Source organism: Neofelis nebulosa, chromosome 3 (assembly GCF_028018385.1).
Source record: "Neofelis nebulosa isolate mNeoNeb1 chromosome 3, mNeoNeb1.pri, whole genome shotgun sequence".
In the NCBI taxonomy this organism is placed as follows: Eukaryota; Metazoa; Chordata; class Mammalia; order Carnivora; family Felidae; genus Neofelis; species Neofelis nebulosa.
This window is the reverse complement of record NC_080784.1, coordinates 7,858,306-7,885,660: the sequence shown is the minus strand read 5'-3', so window position 1 is coordinate 7,885,660 and position 27,355 is coordinate 7,858,306. Positions and strand designations below refer to the sequence as shown.

General features: G+C 43.6%; 1 protein-coding gene across 6 annotated transcripts in view; it reads left to right on the top strand.

Moving 5' to 3' along the window:
• The first annotated feature begins 8,765 nt into the window (after positions 1 to 8,765).
• Positions 8,766 to 27,355, top strand: part of LOC131506355 (zinc finger protein 705A-like) — a 31,892-nt gene continuing 13,302 nt past the window's right edge. For 2 of the 6 annotated variants that reach the window (XM_058719896.1, XM_058719897.1), the window contains exons 1-2: positions 15,709 to 16,392; positions 16,661 to 16,731. The gene's annotated coding sequence lies outside the window, so the exon portion shown is untranslated. Of the gene's footprint in view, positions 8,993 to 9,873; positions 11,182 to 15,708; positions 16,393 to 16,660; positions 16,732 to 27,355 lie in introns of those variants that run through there. The other 4 variants (XM_058719893.1, XM_058719895.1, XM_058719894.1 and 1 more) reach the window with 4 other exon arrangements.

The following is a 27,355-nucleotide window of genomic DNA, read 5'->3' as shown; positions in this document are numbered from 1 at the left end:
CCCCAGGACCCTTCCCCAGCCAATCGGCTGAGGCCACAGCCTTTACCTCACCAACTGCCCCTAGGCCCCAATAAAACCTTTGTCCTTTTGAAACTCGCTCTCTCTCCCCGGTATCTCACCGCTGCGTTGGTGCAGGTAGGGGATTGAGCTCGAGCTCGAATAAAGGCTCTTTTGCTTTTACATCGGACTCGGCTCCCTGGCGGTATGTGGGGATCACGAATTCTGGGCATAACAGTACCAGCCCCACATCGCCCCCTCCAGGTCTCAGAAGGTCTACTTACAAGGGGCATCAAGCCCCCAGCGCTCCATCAGCTCTCACCCCCGTGGCTAGCCTGCTGCCATCTGGTTTTCCCCAGCCCCATTATGGTGAAGGTATCTCCATACCAGTATTCACCAAAGCCTGGGGAGGGCATCATCCTGTACTTCTCCACCAGCAGGGGCAAAACAGGCCAGCACCCATGGTTCTGGAGCCTCCCTAGAGGACTTAGAGAATTCTGAGGTTGCTCAGACGGGCAGATAGCCCTCTCTGAGACTTGCAGTGGAGCTCCAGCCTTACACACCTGAGGGTACTTAGAAAACTTCCAGAGGCTCATGCAGTCCTAGGACAGCCTTTGTGCAAATCAAATGTGTACAGTGGTGGCTCCTTGAAGTCAGAAATGAACTTAGGAAAACCTGGGGAGTCTCTAGAGGAAGGAAAAGAACTCTACTGCCATTCCAGAGAGAAAGGAACAGTTTTGTTGCCTGAAGGACACTCCTGCGTCCAAGTTCTTGAGTTGGAGGAGCACGCGGAAGAAACAGAAACCAGACGACTGTGCCTTGGACCAGTGGAAATTCCTCCAGAACAATCCCGGCCAAAGCGTGAATCCAACCTCAGGAAAACAGAATTCCCCCTGCCTTCCAATGTTGTCATGATTCACTACCCGAATACAGCACGGGAATTCCTGAACGGGAAAACCACCTGCTCAACCATGCAGGTATGTACAGGTGGCAATGCGCGTTGGCAAGTCCCGTGTCGGGAGGAGCTCCAGGGGTAACAAGAAGAATAACAGGTCTCCAGATGTATCCCAGTCATCTCTGTCCAAGTGTTGACACACGAGCATATGCACGCGCGCACACACACAGTTACTCGTGGGTGAGGAGGTGAAGACAGAAGGTTTGTGGTTGTGCCCGCAGGTAGCGGAGACAATATTCCAGGTGAGCTCACACACAGGACGTATTTTGACATGGCTTGTGGTTGTCTAGGCAGGCGGGGCGCTGTCTTTCTGCACATGTTCATGGACATCGCATGCAGCATGCATAAGTGTTTACTGGGTATTGGGCTGTAGGTCTCCACGGCAGGATTTCTGGAGAGGAGCGGGTCTTACTTCTGGGTCTGAGGATTTGCCAGTTGTGATGTGTGGAAACTCAGCTGATGATGGATGGGGGGGCGTTTCCATTTTTGCAATATGTGACCCCTGTTCAGGGACCTGGAAGAACTGCATTGGGAATGGATTTGCCTGATGCGTGGGTAGGTTTTCTTTTCACCCATTTCCTACTGGTATTTAGTGTTGTCAAAGTAAGTTCAGTTTTTGGCAGGTTGTCAAAATAAGTTCAATGGTGCGTTCTCAAGGAGCAGTGGGCTGTGCCATCTACATAGCTTCGGGCATGTTGATCACACATTTTGTGGTTCATCTGGTGGGTATATGGGGTAAGCGTGTGCATCTGGGACTGCAGGTGTGTGTGCACGTTGCCTGGCCTTGGTCAGATTTGGGATTCATTTAATTTGGGATTAAATGGATTCAAAAATGTGTTTGTGTTCTATAGAAAGATGATATTTGAATTCATAGACCTTTGTGGTTAGAGAGAGTGCAGGTAAATGGTTTATTTAAAAATAAGGAGCAAGTGATCCTCTGCCTTAATATTGGAGGTTTTTATGGAGATGTAAATGAGTCAGGAATAATTTTTCCTATGTTCTAGGCTACGTGGTATTAATATCTTATAAAGTTGTCCCAATTGCCACTTCTCACAGAAACGTTATCTGCCACCTTTCATTAGATGAATAGCAAAGATGATTACTGAGAGCTCCCCCCACCCCCACATACACACCCACCATCCCTGCAGGTGCCTGTGCTGTGAGGTGTGTCCTGAGGGACCAGGCACATTGTCCTGGCTGCAGTGACCCAAGGAGGCCATTTCTGGCCCTCCAGGGCCACTAGACTTTTCCACCTACATTTGTGGATGTAGGAACTACTCTTGTCCTCCTGAAAAGGCTGGAGATGGTGAACTGTTGGGGCCAGGAGCTTCCTCAGAGTTGTCTGCATCAGCTTAGAGTCCAGAATCTGACATTTCTGACAACTGAGATCCAGTAACAGTGTTTTTGGCCCAACTTGACACTCTGGAAATATTCTGGATCCCTGTTGGAGAGCTGGAAAGGTGTGTGATGCCCTCGAAGGCAGCTTGGCGACCCGCCCTCCCAGGGAAACTGCAGAATTTCCTGAGTCCTTCAGGAAACCCATGGACCTCTCACACGTGCCTGTTTCGCCCCCTGCGACACACTGAGATGCATGAATGCAGACATCTGGGATTTCCAGGCTGGAGAGGATCAGGAGACAAGCAGCCAGACATTAAGGGTAGCAGTAATGCTTGGAATTGAAGTCTGTGCGAAAATGCCGGAGCGTGATGGTGTGGGCATCCTGGTCCTTAATTTCTGTTCACATAAACAACGACATTTGCCCGGCAATACCCATGGCTACAATTCTATTGGAAGGGACATGGAACTTTACCAATGTCAGCTAACAAGGGCTAGAAGAGAAAAACCCAGTGCATCTACACAAATAAATAGTAAACCTCGGTGAGCCTTAATGAACCAGAGCTACATGGGCCCATAGGGAGATTTTTCAGGAACAATTGTTTGAGTCAGAAGGTAAGGTGCAGAGTGAAACATAAAGCGTATTAACAGGGGCACCTGGGTGGCTCAGTCAGTTAAGTGTCCGACTTCCACTCAGGTCACGATCTCATGGTTCGTGACTTTGAGCCCCAGATCGGGTGCTCTGCTGTCAGCACAGATCCTGCTTTGGATCCTCTGTCCCCCTTTTTCTCTGCACCTCCTCCACTTGTGCACGCTCTCTCTCAAAAATAAACATTAAAAAAAGAAAGTGTATAACAAATGTAATGTTTTTACTTACATAAAATATATGTTGTTAAAAGTTTACACACGTATATATTAACATTTTTCAATGCTTATAAATGGTGAACAATTACTGTATATTTTTTCCAGAGAATTCGATCAGATGTGATTGGATCCCATAATTATATTATATGGAAGTGAGTTAAGCAGGCTCCAAAAGGTAGAATCCTGCATATAAGAATATCTTATAAATTATGATAAATCTTTCCAAATTGTCCATCAAAACACATTAGTCATCAAACTGCCTTCAAAACAGCATTAACTGTGTACAATTCCCCAAAACAGTATATACAAGAGTTTGCTTCTAATTAGTTAACAAAAGACAATATTAAGAACTTTCACATTTTCCAGCTTGGTAGAGAAACTGTATCAAATTAATATTACAATATCTGTTTTCCCAACCAGCACTGAGGCTGTTTGCTTTTCATACCAAAATGATCGTTCATATTTCTTTAACTGTTAAATTTAATGTTTTATGTTCCATGACTTTTTATTTGGTTCATTTCTTTTCAATTTGATTGAGAGGAAATCCTACTATATATTGTATACATGGCATCTTCTCCTACAGCATCCAAGAAGGTGGATGTGCCTGCGCACAAGGAAGAAATCTGTTCTAGAAGCTGTTCTCACAAGTCGGCCGCATGAGATCCCCTGCCCTATGGTGCCTCCCCTGAAATGACCTGAACTGACTTCCTCACCTCATGGACAGAATAAAATACAGGTAAGGAATGTCACTGAACCCCCCCCCCTCAGCCATGTTCCAAATACTTTAGCCAGGACCCCTCCCTCATTGTCAAGGTAGCAGACGGCAGGCCGGATGTCGGCTCTCAGGATGTTCCCCAGGCTGCCATTCCTCAGTCCCCAGGAACAAGCCAAGTATCCTGAAATGAACTCATATCCCAGCCCACATCCTGCTGCACATAAATTGGGCCAGGACTCCAGACTCAGCATCAAGGCACCAGGTGAGAGATCTGCCCAGATCCCCATCCATCCAGACTTGGCAGAATCCCTCAAATAAATGGAGTCCCAGCCCCTTCCAGACCTTCAGTGGAGTATGATTTTGGGGGGCTTTACAGACTTTCCAGTATCCCTTCAACAGAAATGGATTTAGTCCCAAAGACCATGAGGACACTTGCCCAAATGCCAACCCCTGACCTCCAGGCTCTCCTTGGGAGACCTCACCTAAATACTGTCCAGGCCTGCACTGTGCCCCATCCTCCACTGTCCAGCTGTGTTCCAGGCCAGTTCCTCCAAACAGGCTTCCTGGGATTAGACAATGAACAGTGGAGCCTCAGGTTCACAACAGCTCCCTCATTCCAGCCTCCTGAGAAGCCAGCCCCTCATGGTCAGAGTCCTCACATCTTAAAGAGTTCTGAGGAACGCTGTCCCTATATCCTGGTGTATCCACGTGCGGTACCTTTTGGTCAACTCTGCCTCTGAGCAGAGTGACCAGGGGTGACAGAGGAGACAGCCTCCAGCCTCAGGTGTTGTGGAAGGGACTGTTGGATTGAGGAGGGAGGGATGAGAGGAACACCTAAATACCTCCCAGAGTCCTATCCTTCCTCCTCTTCGTAGAAGGGACCCAAATGATGGTCCCACCCTCCATTGGTTTGTTGGTTCACAACCTCAGGAGTTCCTGGGTAAAATTTGAAGCTGGCCTCCACACATGGAGGTCAGGGAAAGACCGAAGAAAAGAGAAGACCACTCCAGATTGGTAGGTTACAGTTTTTTTTTTCAACATTTTTTTTTTTTTTTTTTTTTTTTAATTTTTGGGACAGAGAGAGACAGAGCATGAACGGGGGAGGGGCAGAGAGAGAGGGAGACACAGAATCGGAAACAGGCTCCAGGCTCCGAGCCATCAGCCCAGAGCCTGACGCGGGGCTCGAACTCACGGAGCGTGAGATCGTGACCTGGCTGAAGTCGGACGCTTAACCGACTGCGCCACCCAGGCGCCCCGGTAGGTTACAGTTTTAATAAGCAAAGGGAACTTACATGCAAGGCATGACTTGGGAAGCTGCAAAATGAATCAGTCTGAATACCAGCCACCAGGATCTTTGTATAGAGGCCTTAAAGGGGTTCAGTCACATTTACCATTGGATGGTCTCAGCATGTTGCACTCTCAAAGCTGCATCCTCGAAATGGTTTCTGGTATGGGCACAGTGGGCAGAACATACATTCCAAGGATGGGGAAGGGGCGAGGAGCTTTCTACAGCCTGGATCATGTCCTCTCAGTGACCTCCTCCAACACCCTCATGACCTCACCTAACCCTAATTACCTCCAAGAGACCCCATCTGTAAACTTCATCACACTGGGGGGCAGGGCTTCAACATAATGAGTTTGGGGAAGAGGGACACAGTTCAGTCCATAGTACCATGTCACTGGTTGAATGTTCTAGAGCCCAAGTTAGTGGAAAAACCATGTGGTTGCTGAAGAGAGCAGAACTGGGGCATGGGGCTCTCCTAGGGAGACCTTGGGCACACGTGCAGGGTTTCAGATGGAAACTCTTCTCGTACATGTGCCAGGTGGGGCAGAGATTGGTTCTGTGAGGGGCACAGGCCAGTCAGTGTCCTGTGCCCATGCATGGCCAATGTCACTGGGCATCACTGAGTGTCCACAAATCAGGTGAAGACTCAGCCATCAGAATGTGCTCCTCAGCGACCCCTACACCAAACGATGCTGACTCTAGCTCTCTCTGACCACCCTGACCAGAGGAGATATGCAGGCATTTAATGAGGAACTGCAATGTGACATCAGTGTTCGGGTGAGCCGAGCCTCACATCCAGGAGAACAGACGCAAACACCCTAAAAGGAACCCATAAAACTTGACTATGCTCTCTGGAATCCTGACACTCTTAAGACAATTCCAGAGCCAACCTTCATTCTTTCCTCCATCGGCTAAAGTCCTTCGTCCTCCATAAATACCAGAATGAAATGATCCCTGACTGAGCAGGCACTCATACTTTCTCGGGAAGAGAGCTCCTTCAAAGAGTGACTGTGAACTTCCCTCAGGAGTATGCGGGCATCCTGATCCCTTCTCTGAGGACTCCGAACAGAGACATGGCACTTAAGACGAGAACCTGGTGTCTGTGGGTGAGTCTGTGTTGCCCTGTGCATGAGGACCTGCCCTGGAAATGACTTGAGATCCCCCGGGACACAGAGCTCTGGGGCCTCTAAAATGTGTAACTGAGTCTGGATGTCAAGTCAGCAGCCCATGGATTTTCATCACAAACTTACTGTTTGCATTCTTCATCCCCCACTTTCCACCTCTGGGTTGTTTTCTTCACTTTCAACATGGCATGCTGAGAGTATTAATATACACATCCACACATGAACATATTTTCATCATGAAAGCAATGAGACAAATGGTATTTGAGCATTCCAAAGGCCTCAGCAGAACCTCAGGACAAAAGGCTAACAAATGTCTCAACACTGGGGGGCACCATATTCAAACTTCACACATTACACCCCCTTGTGTGCTCACATCCCCACGCGGGAATCAGATTCTCCAAGCTTAAGCTCCTTCATTCCACCACCCTAGAGCCAACAGAACAACTGCTCCATTCCACAGGAGCTCCCTACTTTGACTCATAGCACGTCTCTGCTCTCAGCTGGAGGCTCCCAGATGTTAGGACATTCAGGGTACTTGATGGGCAAATGTACTAGAACCAGAGACATCCCCAGAAGGGAAGGCATCATCATCCCTGGGATGATGTGGGCACAGGCACCCCTACGCATGCATTCCAGTCTAGAGGGGCCACCTACCCACCAGGCCATCAGAGTGACCCTCATCAAAATTCTATCCTACAGTCATTATGATTACATAGGGTAGTGTTTCTAAGGAATGCCTGGAAAATGGTTTTTCACTGTAATAATAATGAAAACAGAAATAGAAGAAATTATACTTCAATTCAGTCTCATTTCTTCTTTTCACTCCTCAGCTTTCATCAGATCTAATTCCCAGCCAGGGAAAGAGACTCAGAGGTGTGGGAAGACCTTGTTTTACTAAGACACCATCTTAGGGGCTCAGCTTTTCATAAGGAGCTTCCAAATAATACACATCAACATGTGCACCCAAGAAAAATCACTTCAGTCGATTTATGGCCTCCCAAAGCACTCCGTATAAAGCAGAACACAGAGGATTTGATGGAGGAGGTGGCTTGGAGGCTGGATGGCTTACACTGGTGGAACTGTATCACTTGACTTCCATGTAAAGAGAGAGGGGGATAAAGAAAGACTAAATGGGGGAGAGGTTCATGTACCGGGATTCCTTGATCCCTTCTTAATCTGTGCCCAGCTCCTCACAGGTATGAGAGGAGTGAGGTGAGTTCAGATTAATCTCTGCCCTGGAGACCAGGAGGGATCGTGGGTAGGGCTCCCCCAACTCGCTCCATATGAACTCCACAGTGTTTACTGTTGCCCTGCCTGAGAACGTTATCTTCCAGAATTTAAACCCATTTGAGTCCAAATATTTAATATTAAAAAAATGTAAAACTAGAGAAATAGGTGTTACGAGAAAACCAGAAAGGTTCTTCTCTGGAAATAATCTTTGAGAAATCCTGCAGCCTGAGTAGTTGGGATTTAGTCTTGCCAAATTCCCTCTAGCATGAACGTCAGAATTTACAAAGGAAACAGATTAAGATTTTCACTCACACACTTTCCATTAGAATTTATTAAGGGTATAAATGAGGCAACTAAACTCTGAAAATCCAGTTTCACTATGCTTTTTGGTGTTGTCAAAAAAGAGACATTTCAGTGAGATCTATACAGAAATAATGAAAAATTAATACTTGCCCATACTCGACACAAAACATTGGGAGACAGAAAAAAACACAGATTAAAAAAAACCCTGATTTTTCAAAATTAAAAAGGTTCTTTCGGGTAGTACCTCCGGAATAAAGAAAAATGTGAAATTACAACAGATTCAGGAAATACTAACTCCGGCAACTTGCAGAATGTCCTGCACATCAGTCTTAAAGGTATGTGAATTTATAAACCTCAAGCCCTGCGCAGTAACACGAGGGCCTCAGCCGACCATCCTCACGGCCCAATCCTGGGCCCGTGTGTCCCTCTGCCTCCCCGCGAACAGAGAGGAGAAATGTTAGAAATGTTAGCTACCCTCCGCGGTGGTCCGGCTGAACCCCTGGGTTCGCACAAGTGAATTCGGCGTTCACACTCGTTCTACCGGAAAGGAAACCACAATTTGATAGGCGGAGCCGCAGACGCCCCTGCCCCGCCCACGCCGCCGCAGGGGTGTCCCCGCAATCCGAGCGCCTCTCGCGGTCCGCGGGACTTTGGCACGCACGAAGGGTTATTCAAGCCGTTCTCACGCTGTTGCGAAGGAAACAACTCCGCATTCGGTATTACCGGCGCGCCAACGCTAAGCTTTTACCTTAGCGTATCTGAGTCATTTAACGTGGCGTAGGGTGGGCAGCCCGGCGCCACAGGCCACCCCGCCACCTGGAGGCAAACGCCGGGACCCAAGCTCCCGGCGGAAGAACTGGCAGGACGGAAACGCCCTGGGGGCGGGGCGGAGACTTGCATAAGCCACACCCAAGCCCTTCCTTCCAGACCCCGCCCCGTCCGAGGTCCCCGTTTCCGGCCGACCCGGATGCAGATTTCCCGGACGGAAGGGCTCTTTTCCCGGTGCGGGTTTCAGCGTTTCTAGTTGCAGCTGGCACGTTGATGGTCTGGGTGTTGCGGCCTCCACACCCGGAGTCCGGGCCCTCGCTAACTTGACAGTCCCCGCATCCGCCAGCCCCGCCCGCGGGGAGCCCGGCCTGGTCGGGAGACGTTGTGCTGCTGCACTGGATCCGCGTCTGTTTCCGGTAAACTGGCTCCCAGGCCGTTTCGCCCGTTTTTCTGCCTCCGTTCTTTTCACCGTCTCTCCCTGGCCCCCGCGCGTGTCAAGGCCCCACTGGCGAGGTGCATTCTCGCCCTTCGCGGTACCGAGGGGGCAGCACCACGACGCCCTGCTCTCCGGATCCTACAGACCCCAGACCCCTCCTGAGTTCCTCTCTCCCTTCTCGCGTCTTTCTGGGGCCGGCCCTGCTGGTCCTTGGGCTCTCCACAGTCAGTTCCTCAGGGAGGCCCTGAGTCCCTTGCTGGGGCTTTCACCCGCCCCTGTCCTGTGGCACCCCTTGTTCTGTCCCGTCCCATCCTGCTGGCTGTGCCTGTCACGTATTGTTTACATTCCCGATGAGCCACCACAAAGCGTGCTTCTGGACAGGGGCATCTTCATTCTGTTCCTGTGAATGTGGAGGTGGGGCCGGGGGATAGGGAAAAGAGAGAGACCAGGGAGAAGCAGGGAGCTACAGCCAAAGAGAGTGATGAGAAAAAGCAGTTGTGAAATTGAGGAGAGGGAAGTGGGTCCGATGGGCTTTGAAAGACCAAATAAGAGTGAGAGCGTGACATGAGCTAGAAGCAGTGGAATAAATGAAAGTGGCAAAAAAAGGATCAGCAGAGAGATGGAAAAGAGCAGAAGGGAGAGGAGTCGAGCAACAGTAGCAATGGGGGCAAAAGAAGGGTAGATCCCAAATTCATTAGAATTTTGTTTTTAATTCCCAATGTATATTCTCTCTTAAATATGTCAGTCAGATGATGAGGTCTTAATGGTTTTATAGTCTGTTATTATATGTTGAAAGTATTCTTTGGTGCTTAGTAAATAATTGTACACTATTTCAGTGTGCCCTTGATTAAGGATATTGGCAATTTTTTATATTAACAGTCAAAACCTAGTTTAACCAATTAGTCTAATATTCCACATCTTCTCTTTCTTCTTATGTGATCTTTTAACCTAGTGGGCTGTGAACTAGTTCCCAGTCAAGTGTGTATCTATTTCCTTTGTCCTTTCTCTGGAAATGACCAAGAATGGGTTGGATTGTTGTGGGACTTTGTTGAAAGATAGCCCATCTGTTCATAATTGAATAAATTACTCAGCTGCTTCTATTGACCTTCTTCCACGGTTTTCAGTGCTACTAATTAGGTCTTCTTAATTACCTATTTTTTGGTAGTTTAATCTGATGTTCTGGAAAAGAGGAATTATATATTTGAGATAGTGATTAAAACCATGAAAGAAGTAGCTCTTGCTCAGGTGTATGATATGTGATCTATAAATTTTAGGGGTAGGGGTGAGAAGTGCAAGCCTTACCACTGTCCCATCCAGGCCATGTCTTTCCTGTGAGGAGAGTTCCGCTCTGCTGGCCTCTCCCACCGACCCCTTCACCTGCCCCAGTACACATGCAGGGAGTCACGGGGCAGTTTGATGGGAAAGGGCCCAGGCTTTTTTTTGTCTTTTCTTTTTTTAAGTTTATTTATTGTGAGATAGCACATGAGCCCTTGTGAACAGGGGAGAGGCAGAGAGCGAGGGATAGAATCCCAAACAGGTTCCACGTGCTGTCAGTGCAGATCCCACACGGGGCTCCATCCTCCAAACCTCGAGATCATGACCTGAGCCGAAATCACGAGTTGGACGCCCGACCGACTGAGCCAGCCAGGCGCCCCCGGACCCAGGCTCTTTTAGCCAAATAGAGAACAAAAGCATCTCTCCAAGGAGGAGGAAGAAGGAGGTGCTTTGCTCTGTGAAGGGAGCCTGTAGAAGGAATTAGAGTGCTCTTTGGGGAGTTACGGGTCCTGGAATGGGGGAGAGTTTGAGAAGCTCTGACCCTGTGCTCAGCAGGTATTAGCAGAGACTGGGGTCTTTGTCTTCAAGCGACCGTCAGGCCAGTGCATAGACTCACCACTGCCGCGGACCGTGTGGGCTTCACTGGGATAGGAGAGTGTTCTGAAGAAATGAGCAGAAAAGCCCGACTGTTGATCTTCACGGAGGAGCGTAATCCTGCTGAATCCGTTATTTCAGCATGCAGTGGAGGACTGGCTTTGCCACAGAGTGAATGCCTTCTCCTGGGTGTGTGTCTGCAGTGCAGGGAGGGGCCGTGCTGTTTCGAAGCCCCGAAAGCCATCGCCACGCTCAGGAGTGAGGGAGTGACTTTCAAGACGGATCTTGGCTGAGAAAGAAGTTTTTCATGTGTTCTTTTTTAATTCCTGACCTGACAAATCATGTGAAATCATGACCTGAGCCAAAATCAGGAGGTCACTTGACCAATGAGCCACCCAGGCGCCCCTGCTTTGTTTTTTTAATTCAATATTTTTAATCCAATCAAGATAGGAAGATGCTGCAACATTTAAGGGAGGATCAAATAGAGAGGAGTAGTGGAAGTTATTATAAGTAATAACATAAAATTCATGATATGGCAGGAAATAACAGGACCCAAACATAAAGTTGGAGGTAAAGAACCTAGCTAAGATTAAAAGTTATTCCTCACCTTTTATGGAGAAGATGGCATAAACACCAGATACGAGTGCAGGAATACTTTACAATTTAACAGTTGAGGGGCACCTGTGCGGCTCAGTTGGTTACGTGTCCAACTTCGGTTCAGGTCATGATCTCGCGGTTTGTGGGTTCAAGCCCCGTGTCGGGCTCTGTACTGACAGGTCAGAGCCTGGAGCCTGCTTCAGATTCTGTGTCTCCTTATCTCTCTCCCCCTCCCCAGCTCACACTCTGTCTTTGTCTGTCTGTCTGTCTGTCTCTCTCTCTCTCCCCCTCTCTCTCTCTCTCTCCCTCCCTCCCCCCCCTCAAAAATAAACATTAAAAAAATAATAAAATAAGATGAAGAGTTGAAAGCATCTACCTCCAAAATTACCTACCTTATTTGTGAAATAAGTTACCAACCATCTGATGAATGAAAGAGGAAGGACAAGTCTATGGAAATTCATCTCTCATAGCTAAATTTTGAAATAGCATTTATTTTGCATGGGAGTTGGAATTTACATGCAAGACCTAACATGATTGCCAGGTATTTTTGAGAAATGACCAAAATGACCTGAGATACAGTTGCATATTTACTGTGCTGTCTACTGGAATTATTTCATTGTGAGAGGCAGAAATTTTCAGCCAAAAGATTTTCTCTGCAGACATAGAGATTCCACTTAAATGTATAATTCAGTTGTGAATGAGATGGCAGTGAAAGTATTTACTGCATTGTGCTCTGTATTAATATTTTATTTATTTTCCCATTAGCCAAAAGATAAAGTATAAGGCTGGCTTCCCATTTTAATTATAAATTAATAAATTTGTAACATGTTCTTGAAAGCCCCCTAACACTCTCCTCCTCCACCCTAGTAACATAGTTTATGTTTGCTGCATCATAATATATTTGCAGATTTTCATCTTATCTTCAAGCCCAGATTTCCCCCAGGGAGTTTGTGTCCATAGAATCCCAGGGTGTCTGGTTCCCTCCTGTATCGTATCTGTCTTTAGACATTTGTTGTATCAAAGCAGCATCTTAAATCTGAATTTTACTGTTAGCAGTAATCAGTCCCCATTCTCATGTCCTGTTTTTGACTATATGTGTCCCTTTTCCATTTTTTCTTTAATCTGTTTCATTATTTTGACTGCCTACTCCAAGGTTTTAGAGCTGTGCTATCCAATAAAGTAACCACTAGTGACATGTGCTTATTAAATTTAGATTAATTACAATTAAAGTAACTAAACTTAAGACCCTCAGTAATGCTAGCCAGATTTCAGGTGTTTTTTTTTTTTTTTAAGTTTTAAAATTTTTTCAAAAGTTTATTTACTTTTGAGAGCATGAGTGAAGGAAGGGCAGAGAGAGAGGGAAACACAGAATCCGAAGCAGGCTCCAGGCTCTGAGCTGTCAGCACAGACCCCAATGCGGGGCTCCAACCCGCGAACCGTGAGGTCATGACCTGAGCCAGAGTTGGATGCTTACGTGACTGAGTCCCCCCAGGCGCCCCAGATTTTAGGTGCCCTTTAATGACATGGATCTGATTGCTGCTGTGTGGATAATGTAGATAACAGAGCATTTCCTTCAGCACAGCAAGTTCCACCGAACTTCTTGTTCTACATCTTATGTTTTTACTGGACTTTTTTGGCTTATAAGTAATTTCTGCTTCTCCCTATTCCCTTTTTTGGGTTTCCTCAAGTAGTTTTTTCATTTTATTTCTTTTCTTGAGGTAGGTGCTTATATCATTTATTTAATCTTTAATTAATTAAATATTTAAGATAAAATTTTCTGTGATTATTGCTTTAGTTTGTTCCATTGGTATGTTTATATATGTATAGGGACATTGCAGGTTCCTTTTTTTTTTAATGCGAGGTTTTCCTCCATCCTTGTCACAAGCCCTTTGTATTCAGGGACCGTTGTGCACTGGAAAGGGAGATCTTCTCTTTGGGAGTGTGATGCTTTCATATATGAAATTCTAGAATAATTACAAATTTCATTCTATTTTCACCTTTTCTGAACAGCTTTGGATGTACTGGATGTTAAAAATTATGAAAGGTTGGATTTTGATTTGTGATCAAATGAGCTGATAGGTTTTTCCATTTACAGTATTAATTTGAAAGATACAGTTGTTCTAGTTTTATACTTCTTCATATGTAAAGCTATTTTCCTGTACTCTGTGCCTTTGCTTTCCAATCTGTGTATTGCTAGAAGGTTAGAGGCAAGAAGGCAAGACTCTCTTGGTTAACCTGTAACCTGCCGTCTCCCCAGCACCTGGAATAGCTTGGCCCATCACTGATCTTGGGATTTGAGGGAGCTCACTTAATAATATCATTTTTTCAGACTGCACTTCGGAAAGAAAAAGAAACACAGGTCAATGGGAATAGATACCAGTCATTTTTTTTGACACATCTGTTGGAGAACCTGGTTTTGGAATGGAGAAAACAAATGTTGCACCCCAGACCTAAGCAGCTATGTTCAGATAGCCTGGGAAGGACTGGGAAGTCTTAATGGTTAGTTAGCAGTGCTCTAAAAAATAGGTGATATTGAGGATGCAGAAGGCCTTCTTCCCAGTGACCCTTTAAGAGATCTCGAGGGAGGGGCTGAACTGTAATCACCATCCTGAAGTCACCAAAGACGTGTCACTATTCCCGGTTGGGTGGGAAGTTGGTTAGTATAGTGTTGTGTGAATGAATGGATAACTTGGAACTGCTAAATAGGTTTTATTGGTTCTAAAGTTGGCTTATATAGCTATTTTATTTATTTGTTTATTTGTTTGTTTGTTTGTTTATTTATATTCATTTTTGAGAGACAGAGAGAGACAGAGTGTGAGCAGGGGAAGGGCAGAGAGGGAGACACAGAATCCGAAGCAGGCTCCAGGCTCTGAGCTGTCAGCACAGAGCCTGACCCGGGGCTTGAACTTGTGAACTGCGAGATCATGACCTGAGCCGAAATCCGGAGTTGGAGGCTTAACCGACTGAGCCACCCAGCTGTTCCCGTCCACGAATCTTTCTTAAATCCATCTCTTATGATAGTTGAGGAAGAATTTACTTGGTTATAAGGTTAAAGGTCACAGTTGGTTCCCCATTTTGTTCAGTGAACGTCCTTTTATACCTCACTTGAGTTTTTACTATGATCCTCAAATCATTCTTCGTCTATGAATTACAGACTCTATGGGGACGGGGGCACTTTTGTATTGCTGTATATATGTTTTTCCAAACAGTGCATTTTCACACACGAATTGCTTTTTTGTATGTTTTAATACTTCTTTATTGAAATAATTCATAAAATTATTTTTTGTCATATTATTTCATTTGTTATCTTTACCACTAACATGGGTTTTCTAGGTTGTGGGCTTGTATTTCACAGCTTTCAGTGATTTTTTACTTAATCCTTTTACCTTTTGCTCATTTTAAGCCTGTCTATGACATTAATGAGTGACTTTTCAGCAGTGTGTCTGTTCCTTTCTCTTCTCTCCCAATGTAGTCTGTTTTATTTTTTATTTTATTTTATTTTTTTAATTTTTTTTAACGTTTATTTATTTTTGAGACAGAGACAGAGCATGAATGGGGGAGGGTCAGAGAAAGAGGGAGACACAGAATCTGAAACAGGCTCCAGGCTCTGAGCGGTCAGCACAGAGCCCGACGCGGGGCTCGAACTCACAGACCGTGAAATCATGACCTGAGCCGAAGTCGGCCGCTTAACTGACTGAGCCACCCAGGCGCCCCTCAATGTAGTCTCTTTTAAATGATTTTTTAATTTTATTTTTGAAAGTTTTGGAGTTTTGCCAAGTCATTTCCTTCTTCCCTTGTCTTGTAATCTCTTTCATCCTAATTCTGCTTTGAAGTCCTATTTTTAAGGTTTCTAATGATTTGTTGTCTATCCATTACTAAAATTATTGGATAGCTTCTAAAGATGTTTTGCTCCAAGCCACAGGATTCTTTGAATATTAATATTCAATTACTTTTTTACTCCTGCCTCTTTCTTTTTAATAGCTACTGTGTTGGTTACTTTTTTCATGTCATTTTTATGAAGTTGAATTCTTAAACCCAATGAATTCATGGTGGTAGTTTGCAGAAAAATAAATGTCGCGGTTGTGCTATAGGAGGACCTCTTCCTGGCTCAAAATAATGACTGTTTAACACAGGACATTTGGAAAGTTTGTGGGACCTAGTTGGGAGTTTTCATAATATAAGAAATAATGAGCTACTGAGCTGCTTTTTATTCATGGTTCTCATTCATTCATGTCCCCCTTTGATGCCTACCACTTGGAAACACAGACAAAGCACAGTGATACGTAGGTAAAATTTTCCTTCCTACTCATAGGACTTTCCTGTTCATATGTGTAGGGATTCCCTGGATATCCCTAGATTTCCTTTGAATAAAAATTCTAAAGGTAGAACATAATTTTACATTTCAATCTAAATTTGTCTTGAAGGCAAAATCTAACATAATCCCACGGCCAGTGCGTTACTAGTTTCCTGAGATCTTCCTTCTCTCTCCTTGGACTCTCGCATATGCTATGGATAACTCAGTTGGTAAACCGTATTTATAGAGAATCTTTTGGGCATTGTGAAGTGTCCTGGATATTGGCTACCTTTCTCCAGTTATCAGATGCTTGCGTTAATACAGAGTTTCTCTTTCAGATCTGAATCAAAGCTCTGTCCTCTCCACTGGGTGACTCATAGGAAAACAAGAGGATACAGTACCCAGAATCCAGCTGTCACCTCCCCAGAAATTTAAACACTTCTCCAGTTCCTCAGACCCCTCAACTTACCCCAGAAGGCAAAAGATTCAATTTCTTCATCATAGTACATGTATACAACGGGCAGAGAGCAAAGCTTGGTAATCACCTTGGCATTGCCTATCTGTGTGATGCTGAAGACATTCTCATCTCTGTGCATTACAGAAGAGATTCAGATTTCCAGGTGTGGACCAGTGTGCAGGGGAGGGGTGTTCCCACTGTTCTGAAGGGCAGGTACCTTGAAGCTCAAGAGAGGTACTCAGAAGTGTATAGAGTCTCAGTCCAAGTGCCCTAAAAGGGAAAATATTGGAATAAAAGCTTGGGGCACAGTTGGAACAGGATATCCAACCACTTTCTGGCCTCGTAGCCATGGAGAAGGACAGTAAGGGACCGGGGTGAAACTGGGGCTCTTGTCAGTCTTGGAGATGAATGCCAGTTTTCTTCCTCTACAGAGTTGGTAAGCTTTGGAAGATGCTAGTGGAGCATTCTGCACTATGGAGACTTGTATGTGACACCTTACAGGGTATGTATGGACTCTGGGAAAATGCTTGAGGGGATCCGCTTTATGTGGATGGCAGCTGGGATGGCAGTTCTTACACAAAACCCATCTTGGGCTCTCCAGAGGCTGTATATATGATGGGTCAGTGGAGCTTTGATACTGTCCAAGAGCCCTGAACATCAATCATTCCACTTTTTTCTTTTAATCTTTATTTATTTTCGAGAGAGAGACCGACAGTGTGCAAGTGGGGGAGGAACAGAGAGAGAGGGGGAGACAGAATCCGAACTAAACTCTAGTTGCGTGTCGCATACTTGAGGAAACTCCCAGTCACCAAACTTCCCCAATTCCTGACAAGTCTAGAACTGCACAACTCTAAAATGTCCAAGTCCAAGTCATGGATCTTTGAGGAAAGTGACTTCTCTTCACTATTCTTCCAACACAACTTTGGCCTGGACCCTGTTCCTGTCTTCATGACAGGTAGGTGGTGACCTCGTCCAGGCTGAATGCTCTGCATTTCGTGGGAGTAGGGGACATTTCCTTGAGTGTCAGGAAAGGGGCTCATGATGGCCCTCTCTGAGGTTGATGGGTTCTACCACCTAAAACTGGTGAACTTCTCAGCAGATGGATTCCTACAGGCAGTAGTCTGTATCTTCAGAAGCTTTAGAAACTCAGTAGGAGGAGAGCGAATGGTCTCACAAGCCAAGTATTGTTTCAACTAGAAAGGATGGATTCACTGCAGCCGCTGGAGCCAAATATTCCTCCCACCACTGAAGCCTTGCCCTCTACTTCACACATCTGTGTTGGCCTCAGGCCCAGACCCCAAATCTTCAAGCTCCTGGAAGTCCATGCCCCATGTCAGAAGGGAGGATGCCAAGGCTTTTCCGGAGGAAGTTCTGCGCTACTCTGGTCCCCTTTAGTTCCAGCCCAACCTTATCCCGAAGGGTGGAAGTGATGCCACAAAAGGACTCGGTCCCATTTCTCACCACCCTTACTTACAAACCATATGCCCTTTTTATCCTTTCTCTTCCTGCAAGTGGTTATCCATCTGGGGTTGCTGTTTTTCTGAGACATTTGAAACTGTGAGGACATAACTCATAAACTGTGGTCAGGCAATAGGCTTTTGAGCCAGATAAATATGAGCAAATAGTTGAGTAAATTATATGCTGTATGGTTTTTGTCAGGTCCTGTGAATCCTCTGCAAGCTGGCTTTCTAAGAGGAAAAGTGAAGATAATAATGGCAAACTTATAGGGTCTGAATAAATGGCAAGATTATAAGTAAATACCCGTCACCTAATATGTGATCAATATTGATGATGTATTTGGGCAGCTAGCTTCTTAGATCTTCCATGACTTGTCCATAGACTTCGTACAGAGCAGGGCTAGAAGATATCACTGAGTTTAAGAGAATCAGTGGTCCTGGAATGGAGTCTGGGCTAGGGACCACAGCGCTAACCATGATTATCTTTGGGGACGTGGGTTTGGGGGTTATAGAAATTTTGAAGATTTTGAAATGTTTATTTTTCGTATTAAACACTTTTTAAAAAGTATGTGTTTTAGGAATGGTAAAAAGCATGTTACTTTTAAAGTAATGTTACCAATTTTAAGTAAAATATGCAAGATTTTATATGGCACATGATGGAGGAAAGTAGTATTCTCTCAAGATGATGCCCTTGGAGGCAAGAAGCCACATTCTGTGGTCTTGTTGGAAAGGGAAACATACAGGTCAGTGGCCTCTGGAGAGTAGTAGTTAACTGACTCTCTGAAACAGACAAAGCACTGATTTATACCATTTGCTGGTTTCCTTGTATACCATGGTAAAATTCAAGCTAACAAAGGCTTTCCATCCAGTTTCCAAACCTCTGAATATTTTATAAGCAACTCTTAGGAGCCAGTCCATGCCAGATCAAGCATAACTACCAGAGGCATTGAAGGAATATAGAAAAGAAAATTAGTAACTCTCCTTTGTTGCCCCAGGGTAGGAGTATAATGGTGGACTTGAGAAGAACAATCTCACTAGGATGCTGTGGCTTATGTTTTAAGGAAGCCAGGTAGGGTAGCTCCTCTTACCTCTGACCCAGTGACCTCTTGAATGGACCTAGCTTTTTGTAGTTGGGAAGAATAGAGTCCAGAAACATGAGCCCACTCCCTTACGAAACCAGCCCTGTCACAACTGTCACACTGTCACAATCGTTCTATTTGTTTGAAAAGGGAGGAGCTGCAAGGGTCTTGAGTGCTGCTGTAGTTGGAGCTCGGTGACGGTGAATGAACGAAGTTCCATGATTCCACACAATCAGGACCCAAGGGAAAACCGTGGTTGTGAATGACTTTCTTTCTGCAGTATTAGTATCATTCCTCTTTGAGGGTTAAATAGATCCGGCATTGGTTAAATCTTGGTGGAGTTCTGGGATGCTGCCAAGGCTGACGCCCCAGGGCAGAAATCCAAAGCTTAAGTGGTCCAGCCTCTTCAACTCTTAACGACATTCTACGAGAAGTTATTTTAACTTTCAGTCACTAGGTGTGAAGGATGTAAGCTGCTTTGGACATATCTATGTTCCATAGCTTAAAATTTCCCTAATGCGTAAAGAAGGTGTTTGGGGATGGGTGGATGGTAGTCCAAATCAAACTTCTATTTTAACTGTAAGTCAACACTATGGTCATTTTAAATTCAGAAAAGCGAGGTTACTGGATGGACTGGTCTAAGGAAGACAAATCCATCTATTTCTGGACTTAGTTACAAGTTATTTCTCTCAACAATAGGAAGAATATATCCTAAACCCAGACAATGTCATTACCTAATCTCAAAGGAAAGATGAGCTCCAGCACCATGTCAGAGCAGAAGGGGGCTTTTTATATACTCCAAACTCCAGGAATTTCAAAAGGACGAGCTGTCAAAGGGAAATGTAATAAAAGTGCCAAAAGTGAAAAGAGAGTTGAGTGGGCACTCGACTACCTCAAAGCCTTTCCAGTGCAGCTTGGAAGTATGTGCCTGGAAGTGATGAGTTGAGTGGATAGTTGACATTTCTTGGATAAGCTGGCTTCTCTTTGCATCCATTTACTTCATCTATGAAGTAGGAATAGTACGGGGACCTGGCTGTCATTTAAGTCCAAAGCTGCTGATTCTGTGAGACTCCCTAAGGGTACATTCAGCACCCTTTTTTATTACCATGTTTCTGCCATGTGCTTTGTCACACCTGTGCCATAGTTCCCTCATAATGATGTGAAACATAACACTTTAATATTTTTTGAGTTTGATTCAGCACATTTAAAGTTCACAGATTCTTGCCTGGTGTGTATTAAAGCTCCAGTTAAGATTTACTTACTGATAAGCTTCCCAAGACGGCAAATAAAGGTCAGTTGCCCCAGAAATTTTATTTAGAAAAGTGTATACATGAGGAAGAATTGATCTAGTAATCCAACAGAGTGATCCAAGTGACTTGAATTATCTGGAATATGTAAGGGCAGTTCTTGATTTTTTTTTTTAATTTAAACTTTAGTTGACTTATAGTGCAACATTGGTTTCAGGAGAATTCAGTGATTCATTACTTACCTGTAACACCCAGTGCTCAGCACAAGCACCCTGCTTAATACCCATCTGTTTGTTCTCTCTCATTAGGTGTCTGTTATGGTTTGTTTCTCTCTCTTCTCCAGCCCCCCACATATGTTCTGTGTTTTGTTTCTTAAATTCCACATATGAGCAAAATCATACGGTATTTGTCTTTCACTGATTGACTTATTTCCCTTACCATAATATGTTCTAGTTCCACCCACGTCATTGCAAATGGCAAGATTTCATTCTTTTTGATGCCTGAGTTAAAGTCCATGGCATATATGTACCACCTCGTCTTTATCCATTCATCAGTCAATGGACCTTTGGGCCCTTTCCATACTTTGGCTATTATCAGTAGTGCTGCTATAACCAATGGGGTGCATATACCCTTTCGAATCCATATTTTTGTATCCTTGGGGTAAATACCTAAGAGTGCAATTGCTGGATCATAGGGTAGTTCTATTTTTAGTTTGTTAGGGAACCTCAGTACTATTCTCCAGAGTGGCTGCACCAGTTTGCATTCCCACCAACAGTGCACGAAGGTTCCCCTTTCTCCACATCCTCACCAACGACACTTGTTGGTTCTTCTGACAGGTGGGAGGGGGTATCCAATCATGGTTTTGATTTGTACTTCCCTGATGATAACTGATGTTGAACATCTTTTCATGTGTCTGTTAGCCATCTGGATGTCTTCTTTAGAAAAGCATCTATTCATATGTCTTCTTCCCATTTACTGGCTTGTTTTTTGGGTGTTGAATTTGGTAAGTTCTTTATAGATTTTTGGATACTAACCCTTTATCAGATGTGTCATTTGCAAATGTCTTCTTCCATTCTGTAGACTGCTTTTTAGTTTTTTTGATTGTTTCCTTTGCTGTGCAGGTTTTTATCTTGATGAAGTCCCAATAGTCCATTTTTGCTTTTGTTTCCCTTACCTTTGGTGACGTGTCTAGTAAGAAGTTGCTCTGGCCCAGGTCAGAGAACTTGCTGCATGCGTTCTCCTCTAGGATTTTGATAGTTTCCTGTCTCACATTTAGATCTATCATCCATTTTGAATTTATTTTTGTGTGTGGTGTAAGAAATTGGTCCAGTTTCATTGTTCTGCATGTTGCCATCCAGTTTTCCCAACACCATTTGTTGAAGAGGCTTTTTTCTATTGGATATTCTTTCCTGCTTTGTCGAAGATGAGTTGACTGTACAGTTGTGGGTCCATTTCTGGATTTTCTATTCTGTTCCATTGATCTATATATCTGTTGTTGTGCCAGTACCATAATACTTTGATGACTGCAGCTTTGTAATACAGCTTGAAATCTGAAATCGTGATGCCTCCAGTTTTGTTTTTCTTTTTCAGGATTGCTTTTGCTATTCAGGGTCTTTGGTCGTTCCATACAAATTTTAGGACTGTTTGTTCTATCTCTGCAAAAACTTCTGGTGGTATTTTGATAGGGCTAGCATTAAATGTGTAGATTGCTTTGGATAGGGGGGACATTTTGACACTGTTTGTTCTTCTAATCCGTGAGCATGGAATGGTTTTCCATTTACTTGTGTCCTATTCAGTTTCTTTCATGAGTGTTCTACAGTTTTCAGAGTATGGATCTTTCCCTCTTTAATTAGGTTTATTCCCAGGTATCTTACTGGTTTTGGTGCAGTTGCAAATGGGATCAATTCCTTGATTTATTTTTCTGCTACTTCATTATTGATGTATAGAAATACAACAGATTTTATATTTACAACATTGATTTTATATCCTGTGACTTTGCTGAATTCATGTATTAGTTCTAGCAATTTTTGGTGGAGTGTTTTGGGTTTTCTCTATAGAGTATCATGTCGCCTGCAAATAGTGAAAGCTTGACTTCTTCCTTGCCGATTTAGATGCAGTTTTTTTTGGTTTGGTGTCTGATTGCTGAGGCTGAGACTTCCAGTAGTATGTTAAATAGTAATGGTGAGAGTGGATATCCTTGTCTTGTTCCACAGCATAGGGGAAAGGCTCTCTCACTTTCTCCCCACTGAGGATGATATTAGCAGTGGGTCATTCATAAATGGCCTTTATGACATTCAGGTATGTTCCATCTGTCCCTGCTCTGTTGAGCGTTTTTATCAAGAATTGATGCTATATTTTGTCCATTCTTTTTCTGCATCCATTGACAGGATCATATGGTTCTTTTTTTTTTTTTAAATGTAGTATATCGTGTTGATTGATTTGCAAATATTGAACCAGCCCTGTAGCTCAAGAATAAATCCCATTGATAATGGGATCAATGGGTGAATAATTCTATTAGTATACTGTTGAATTTATTTTGCTAGTACCTTGTTGAGGAATTTTGCATCCATGTTCATCAGGGATATTGGCCTGTAATTCTCCTTTTTAGTGGGGTCTTTGGTTTTATAATCAAGGTAATGTTGGCTTTGTAGACTAAGTTTGGAAGTTTTCTTCTATTTCTGTTTTTTGGAACAGTTTGAGAATAGGTATAACTATTCTTTAAATTGTCTGGTAGAATTCTCCTGGGAAGCCGTCTGTCTGGCCCAGGACTCTTGGTGGTTGGAAGATTTTTGATTACTGATTCAATTTCTTTGCTGGTTATGGGTCTGTTCAAATTTTCTATTTCTTCCGGTTTCAATTTGGTAGTTTGTGAGTTTCTAGGAATTTGTCCATTTCTTCCAGATTGCCAAGTTGGCATATAATTTTTTATAGTATTCTCATGATTATTTGTATCTCCCTGGTGTTGGTTGTGATCACTCCTCTTTCATTTGGGTCCTCTCTCTTTTTGATAAGTCTGGCTAAGGGGTTCAGTTTTGTTTATTCTTTCAAAGAACCAGCATTTAGTTTCATTGATGTGTTCTGTTTTTTTGTTTTTTTCCCTATATTGTTTATTTCTGCTCTAATCTTTATTATTATCCTTCTTCTAATGGCTTTAGGTTTTATTTGCTCTTCCTCTTCTAGGTCCTTTAGATGTAAGGTTATGTTGTGTATTTGGATCCTTTTTTCTTGAAATAGGCCTGAATTGCAATATACTTCCCACTTAGGACTGCCTTTTGCTGCATCCCAAAGGTTTTGGACCCTTGTCTTTTCATTTTCACATGCTTCCTTGTATTTTCTTTTATTTCTTCTTTAATTTCCTGGTTAACCCATTTTTTCTTTAGTAGGATGTTCTTTATTAACCTCCATGTATTTGAGGGCTTTCCAAATTTTTTCTTGTGTTTGACTTCAAGTTTCATAGCATTGTGATCTGAAAATATGCATACTTTGATTGTGATCTTTTTGTACTTGTTGAAGGCTGATTTGTGACCCAGTATGTTTCATGTGAACATGTTCCATGTGCACGAGAAAAGAAGGTGTATTCTGCTTTAGGATGAAATGATTTGAATGTATCTGTTAAGTCCTTCTGGTCCAGTGTGTCATTCAAAGCTATTGTTTTTTTGTTGATTTTCTGCTTAGATTTGTCCATTGCCATACGTGGGGTGTTAAAGTCTCCTTCTATTATTATATTATTGTCAATGAGTTTCTTTTTTTTTTAATTTTTTTAATTTATTTTTTTAATTTTTTTTTGTCAATGAGTTTCTTTATATTTGTTAGTAATTGATTTATATATTAGGGTGCTCTCAATTTGGGGGCCTAAACACTCAAACTGTTAGATCTTCTTGATGGATAGACTCCTTAATAATAATACAATGCCTTTCTTCATTTCTTGTTACAGTCTTTGTTTTAAAATCTAGTTTGTCTAATAGAAGTATGGCTACTCCGGGGCGCCTGGGTGGCTCAGTCGGTTGGGCGGCCAACTTCGGCTCAGGTCATGATCTCGTGGTCCGTGGGTTTGAGCCCCGCGTCGGGCTCTGTGCTGACAGCTCAGAGCCTGGAGCCTGTTTCAGATTCTGTGTCTCCCTCTCTCTCTGACCCTCCCCTGTTCATGCTCTGTCTCTCTCTGTCTCAAAAATAAATAAAACGTTAAAAAAAAAAAATTAAAAAAAAAAAGAAGTATGGCTACTCTGGCTTTCTTTTGATGTCCATTAACATGATAAATGGTTCTCCATCCCCTCACTTTCAATCTTCAGGTGTCTTTAGTCTCTTGTAGGCAGCATAAAGATGGGATCTTATTTTTGTTTGTTTTTTTTTTACCCATTCTGCTACCCTATGTCTTTTGATGGGAGCACTTAGTTGATTTACATTCAGAGTGATTACTGAAATGTATGAATTTAGTGCCATTGTGTTACCTGTAGAGTTGGTGTTTCTGGTGATGTTCTCTGGTCCTTTGTAGTCTTTGTTGCTTTGGTCTTTTTTTTTTTTTTTTTTTTTTTTTTCCTTCTTTTTCCCTCCAAAGAGTTCCCTTTAAAATTTCTTGCAGGGCTAGTTTAGTGGTCACATACTCCTTTAGTTTTTGTTTGGGAAACTCTTTATCTCTCCTCCTATTTTGAATGACAGCCTAACCAAATAAAGAATTCTTGGTTGCATATTTGCCCCATTCAGTACATTGAACATTTCCTTCCACTCCTTTCTGGCCTGCCATGTTTTTGTGGACAGATATGCTGCAAATCTGATCTGTCTTCCCTTGTAGGCTAAGGACTTTTTTTTTCCCTTGCTGCTTTCATGATTCTTATCTTTGTGTTTGTGATTTTTGACTTGACTTTTATGACTTGGTGACGATTGGCTTTTGTTGAATCTAATGGGAGTTCTCAGTGCTTTTTGGATTTTGATATCTGTGTCCTTCCCCAGATTATGGAAGTTTTCAGCTATAATTTGTTCAAAGAAACTTCCTACCTTTCTTTCTCTCTCTTCATCTTCTGGGACTCTTATGATGCGAATACATTTTTTTTTTTTTTAATTTTTTTTTTTTCAACGTTTTTTATTTATTTTTGGGACAGAGAGAGACAGAGCATGAACGGGGGAGGGGCAGAGAGAGAGACACAGAATCGGAAACAGGCTCCAGGCTCTGAGCCATCAGCCCAGAGCCTGACGCGGGGCTCGAACTCACGGACCGCGAGATCGTGACCTGGCTGAAGTCGGACGCTTAACCGACTGCGCCACCCAGGCGCCCCGCGAATACATTTTTAATGAGTCACTCAGTTCCCAAAATCTGCCTTTGTGGTCCATGACCTTTTTTACCCTCTTCTTTTCAGCTTCATTATTTTCCATAATTTTATCTTCTGTATCACTGATTTGCTCCTCTGCTTTGTCTATGCTCATTTTTATGGCCTCCATTTGGGATTGCATCTCAGTTACAGCATTTTTAGTTTTGGCATGACTAGATTTTAGTTCTTTTATCTCTGCAGTAAGGTATTCTCTAGTGTCTTCTATGCTTTTTTCAAGCACAGCTAATATCCTTATAATTGTTGTTTTAAATTCTAGTTCAGACAATTTACTTATATATGCATTGATTAAAATATCTGGCTGTCCTTTCTTCCTGTTCTTTCTTTTGAGGTGAATTCCTTGTCTTGTCATTTTGGAGAGAAAGAAAAATAAAGCAAAATAAAACAAAGAGTAAAAATTGAAGACAAAAAAAATCTAAAAAATACATGAAGTTAGATCCTAGGTGTGTTCTGATCTGCTTGTTACAAGAATCTTGATAGGAAAAAGGTAGGAAGAAAGAAAAGAAAAACTAATAAAAATATATCCAAAATAAAACAATTTAAAAATGATAAAAAATAAGATTAGAATGCTCTTTTTGTATCAAAAAATAAAAAGAAAGACAAAAACAAAAAGAAACAAACAGAAAAACCCCAAAGGATGCTAGATCTTTTTTCCTCTAGAGCTGAAGCTTTGCGCCAGTCTGATTCGTAGACTTGGTGTGGGCTAGGTGTTTCTGCTGGTCTTCTGGGGAAGGGGCCTGCTGCTCTGATTTTCAGGTTCAATTGCTCTCCTGGAGATGTGTCTTCAGGGTGCTGGGTGGGGGCAGGACTTGGTGTAGCAGCTCCGTCCTCCACTTGATGGCGCTGTTTAGCTCACCAAGATGGATCAAGCTGGTGGGTGCGGGAGAAAATGGTTTCTCCCCATTCTCTTGTTCTCTCAACTCAGGAGCAGGAAGTGTACACCACCCCTCTTCAGTAAGCCCTCACAGACGCGCAGCGATGCCACCTGTGTCCCTGGTTTCTGTCATATCCCCACCTTCACCCCGTGTCCAACCTGTCCACCTGCCAAATAGTGCAGCGCTGCTGTGTTTTAAATCAGGTGCGGGTGTGTTTCAAAACCCCATACTTCAGAGACCCCCCACAGCACAGACCTGCACTGATCTTCTGGGGACAGTCACGATGACTTGCGGCTGGTGGTGCCAGTTTGTCACAGAAGACAGCCGCGGGATCATGCAGTGGATCAAAATTTATTGTAAATCACAACACACAGCTGGCGCCCGGGTTTGCATACCTCTCCTGGCTTCTTTGTTTTGGATGTTGCCTGCTGGGTCCTGTGTCCATTGAGAGGCCGAATCACCTCTCCCAGATGCACTCCAAGCAGCCAAACCGCTTCTCCCCATGTGATCCTGGGGATCCTCAGGCCTCCTGCTGTTGGGGCTCAGCTCTGCTGTCCCACTGCTCAGCTCCCCAGGTGCGAATCTGGAAATGTCACAGACCTCCGAAACTTAGGAATGTGTGCTCCACTGTTTCTGGAAAACTGGTGGTGTTGTAACCCTGTCCTTTTTCCTTGTCTGAGGTTTTGGGGAGAAATTTTCTTGAGCAGTCCCTTGCATGTTTTCCCTCTTACACGCCCCCCCCCTCTTTTTCTCTCCCTCTCCCTCCTCTCCCTACTCCCACTGAGACCAGGGCTTCTTTCCCTGGGGAGCACCTGCAGCTCTTTTCTCCCACGAATTCTATGCAGTTCCTTCCTTCCATGGGTCATTTTTCTGGTTTTTAGATGTGCAGGTTTGTTCTCTGAGAGTTATGATTGATTTCTTGGGTGTTCAGAATGATTTGATATTTATCTAGCTGTGTTCCAGGGAGGATGTGTGCTTAGGGCCTCCCCACTCCTCCACCATTTTACTCCATCATTTTCTGTATTTTCTTAAGACAATAGATTTTTGAACTCCTAAGGTATTATCGTAACAGCAGTATTGGCGCAGTGATTTTTATTTATTGAAAATAAGATAATAGCAAGAACAAAATTCACATCTACTTAATTTG